General features: G+C 38.1%; 1 non-coding gene across 1 annotated transcript; it reads left to right on the top strand.

The window, feature by feature from the left end:
* Window positions 1-4,089: 4,089 nt before the first annotated feature.
* LOC124892552 lies at window positions 4,090-4,196 on the top strand. The gene has a single exon (XR_007050315.1). It is a non-coding gene; the product is annotated as a small nucleolar RNA R71 (small nucleolar RNA).
* The last annotated feature ends 266 nt before the right edge of the window (window positions 4,197-4,462 follow it).

Here is a 4,462-nt window from a genome sequence, read left to right as displayed (position 1 = left end):
CAAGCTCATTCAGTTGCAATAACCTTCTTTCTCCCACAACAGTCATCTCAAAATTTATCTTCTTCACAGCCCAATATGCTTGGTGTTCCAACTCTATAGGAAGATAACATGCCTTACCATACACTAAGAGATATGGATATGTCCTAATGGGCATTTTGTACGTTGTTCGATATGCCCACAGTGCATCATCCAGCTTTTCTGCCTAATCTTTTCTCTGTCCATTTACGGTCTTCTGAAGTATTTGCTTAATCTACCGATCTGATACCTCTACTTGTCCACTTGTTTGAGGATGGTATGCAGTGGCCACCTTGTGCCAAACACCATATTTAGCAAGAAGATTCTTGAACCAGTTGTTGATAAAGTGCATACCTCCATCACTAATTATTGCTCTTGGCATACCAAATCTAGAAAATATGTTCTTCTTCACAACCTTTAACACCACTCTTGCATCATTAGTTGGACTCTCCATAGCTTTCACCCATTTAGAGACATAGTCAACTGCAACAAGAATGTACAAATTACCTTTCAAAGGTGGGAAGGGGCCCATGAAATCAATCCCCCAAACATCAAAGACTTCTACTTCTAAAATATTATTCAGGGGCATCTCATGATGCCTAGTTATAGTACCCAACCTTTGGCATTGATCACAACTCTTTACAAACACCATTGCATCTCTAAATAGAGTTGGCTAGAAAAAAAACTGATTGCAACACTTTTCTTGCAGTCCTATCACCACCATAATGTCCACCATATGGAGATAAGTGGCAATCTTGTAACACCTTTAAAAATTTAGCCCCTGGGATACACCTACGAATCACTCCATCTAGACCCTGCTTGAAATGGTATGGTTCATCCCAAATGTATGCACGAGAATCATGGAGTATTTTCTTTCTTTATTGTGAGGTAGTTTCGGGAGGATACACCCCACAAACTATCAGGTGTACAATGTCAGCATACCATGGGAACTCAACTGCTTCTAATAACAACAACTTCTCATCAGGAAAGTCTTTGTTGATACTCTAAAATTCATCCACAATATGGTCTCAATTTTCCAGCCATGACAAGTGATCAACAACTTAATTTTCAGCTCCCTTTCTATCACGCACCTCAAGATCAAATTCTTAAAGTAGCAGAATCCACCTAATTAGTCGTGGCTTTGTATCTTTTTTGTTCAAGAGATACTTAATGGAAGCATAGTCTGTATGAGCAATGACCTTGGTACCAATTAAGTAAGATCGAAACTCATTGAATGCATATACCATATCCAACATCTTTTTCTCTGTAACTGTGTAGTTAACTTAAGCATCATTCGTTACCTTACTAGCATAGTAGATTGATCGAAATACCTTCTCTTTTCTCTGACCCAACACTGCTCCCACTGCAATATCGCTAGCATCATAAATTAGCTCAAAAGGTAACTCCAAATCTGGTGTGATCAAAATAGGTGCTTTCGTCAACTTCTTCTTAAGCTTTTCAAAAGCTTCATGGCAATCAGCTCCAAACTCGAACTTGTTTTTTTTCTCTAACAATTTGCACATGGGACTTGAGATCTTTGAGAAATCTTAAATGAATCATTTATAGAACCCAGCATGTCCCAAAAAACTTCACACACCTTTGACTGTAACTGGATGAGGCAACTTTTCAATTACTTCAACCTTTGCTTTGTCAACTTCCAGCCCTTTACATGACACTTTATGGCCTAAGACAATTCCCTCCTTAACCATAAAATGGTACTTTTCCCAATTCAATACCAAGTTTATTTATTCACACCGAGCTAGAACTTTGTCAATAATTTACAAACATTTTTCAAATGAATTCCCATATGCAGAGAAATCATCCATGAATACCTCCATAAATTCCTCCACCATGTCTGAGAATATCGCCACTATACACCTTTGAAATATTGCAGGTGCATTGCATAATCCGAGGGGCATGCATCTGAAAACATATGTACTGTATGGACAAGTGAACGTGGTCTTTTCTTGGTATTTTGGTGCTATGCTTATTTGATTATAGCCAGAGTACCCACCCAAAAAATAATAATATTCTTGCCCTGCCAATCTATCCAGCATTTGGTCAATGAAGGGAATTGGGTAGTGATCTTTACGAGTTGATTCATTCAACATCCGATAATCTATACATATTCTACATTTGGTAACTGTACGTGTGGGAACCAACTCGTTATCATCATTCATCACTAAGAAAAACATATTTTAAGTGAGAAGGAAGAACCTTACGCTCCAAGTTAAGAGCTTCTTCAACTGAAGGCCTGGGTAGTGGACCAATTGCTCTAATCAAAGGCTTTATCAACACTTTATTTGTCTCAATTAAAGCCAAATTCATAACCTGGACCAATACCAATGCTTCTAAATCTCTATGCAGATCATAATCCATCAAAGCTCGCTCTAATGGATCATCAGACAAAAGCAACTACCAATCTGAAGTAAGATCAATAACCGATATTGAGGACAACTCCTCATATATGGCTGGTAATTTCAATGCTCTGTACACATCAAAAACCTCTACTTTATCATGTGCTCGCATTGTTATTTTTTCAGCTTCCACATCAATGAGTGACTGTCCTGTTGCTAAAAAAGGTCATCCCAAAATAAATGGAATAACTAGATCGACTTCAAAGTCAAGAATCACAAAATCCACAGGAAAGATCAAAGATCCCACTTGAACCAGTACATCTTCAATAATACCATTTGGTCTAGAAAGTGACCTGTCTGCCAACTGCAACACAATATTCATGGTTATGGGGCTTCCAAGACCCATCTTCTGATACCATGATGTGGGCATGAGATTTATGCTAGCCCCCAAGTCACACAATCCACGTGCATAAATAGTTTGACCTAGGGTAATCTACAATGTGAAACTCCCCGGATCCTCAAATTTTATGGGCAGTTTATTTTGAATTTTTGACGTACACTCTTGGGTAAGTGCAACTGTAGAATATTCAGTCAATCGATTCTTATTGACAACAATATCGTTTAAGTATTTTGCATATTTTGGTACACTCTGTAGAATGTCAACAAGAGAAAGGTTTACTTGAAATTATTTCAAAAGATTTAGAAACTTCTTTAAAATGGCTTCCTCTTGAAGCTTCCTTTCGCTTTGAGGAAAGGGTAAAGGGATAGTCTTCTTCTCTACATGAATCTCTTCACTAGCCTCATTTTCTTTTTCTTTTACTTCTGTATTCTCTTGCAAACTATCATCAGTGACCACAGGATTATCCTACTCCTGAACCATCTCCTTCATTTGCAGCCCACTTTTTATTGTAACCGCATTCACTTGTTTCGGATTAGCCTCAGTGTCTCTAGGCAATGCTCCGTGTGGCCTTGTATACTACGATTCCATGATTTTACCTAACTGCAACTCCAGATTTATTGTGAGTAATTGTTGACTCTTCAACTCAGCTGCAAACTATGCCTTTGAGCCTTCATATCTACCGCAAACTGTGTTTGTTGAGCCATCAACTGCTTAAGCATCTCCTCTATATTACTATTTGAGGCAGTCAGCTGATTATTCTAAACCAGCTGTGGATTTAGTTGCACTGGTCCCTTATACTAATTTTTATTCTATGCCTGATTTTCACCCCATGAGAAATTAGGATGGTTCCTCCAATTTGGATTATACTTATTGCCAAAATTCTGTTGACCCTAACAATTTTCATTCCCCACGTAGTTGACTGAATCTGGATTAACAGAACATGCATCTGCTTTATGCTCACTACTTCCACAAACTTCACACCATGAATATACCTGTTGAAATATATTTGTTGTGGCTGCTGGTTGTGTTGTACCCAACTTTAAGTTGTTAAGATGAGTAGTCATATGGTTCTGCATTGCTACAATCTGTACTTGTAATACAGTAAACTAATCAACCTCCAAAACCCTTGTAACCTTCTTGGGAGCATTTCTTGAGTGTGGATGCCAATCAAGATTTCCTTGTGCAATTCGATTCAGCAAAATATACATTTCTTCATATATTTTCTCCAAAGCCTGACCCTCTGCTGCTGAATCCAAGAGAATCTTTGTATGAGATTCAATGCCTTCTATAAATGTATGAACCAAAACATCATTTGATTGATGGTGATGAGGACAACTTCTAAGCATGCCCTTGAATCTCTCCCAAGCTTGGTAGAGATTTTCTCTATCTTTCTATCAGAAACTCAATATCTCACTCCTTAATTATGCAGTTTTCTCAGATGGAAAAAATTAAATGAGAAACCTTCAAGCATATTCTTCCCATGTAGGGATAGTTTGGTATGGTTCAGCAAGTAGCCATCTCTTTGCTTCCCCTAGTAGAGAAAAGGGAGAGAGTGTCAATCTGACATAATCAACATTCACATCTTCAGGAATATATGTGTCGCTTATCTCCAAGAAGGTTTGTAAGTGCTGCTGCTGATCCTAGTATGAAAGTCCCTGAAAATCTCCCGCAGATCTCAACAATTGCACCA

This window comes from Capsicum annuum, unplaced genomic scaffold (genome assembly GCF_002878395.1).
Source record: "Capsicum annuum cultivar UCD-10X-F1 unplaced genomic scaffold, UCD10Xv1.1 ctg4848, whole genome shotgun sequence".
NCBI lineage: Eukaryota > Viridiplantae > Streptophyta > Magnoliopsida > Solanales > Solanaceae > Capsicum > Capsicum annuum.
Note: the sequence above shows the minus strand (reverse complement) of the source record. Positions and strands in the feature narration are given on the sequence as shown.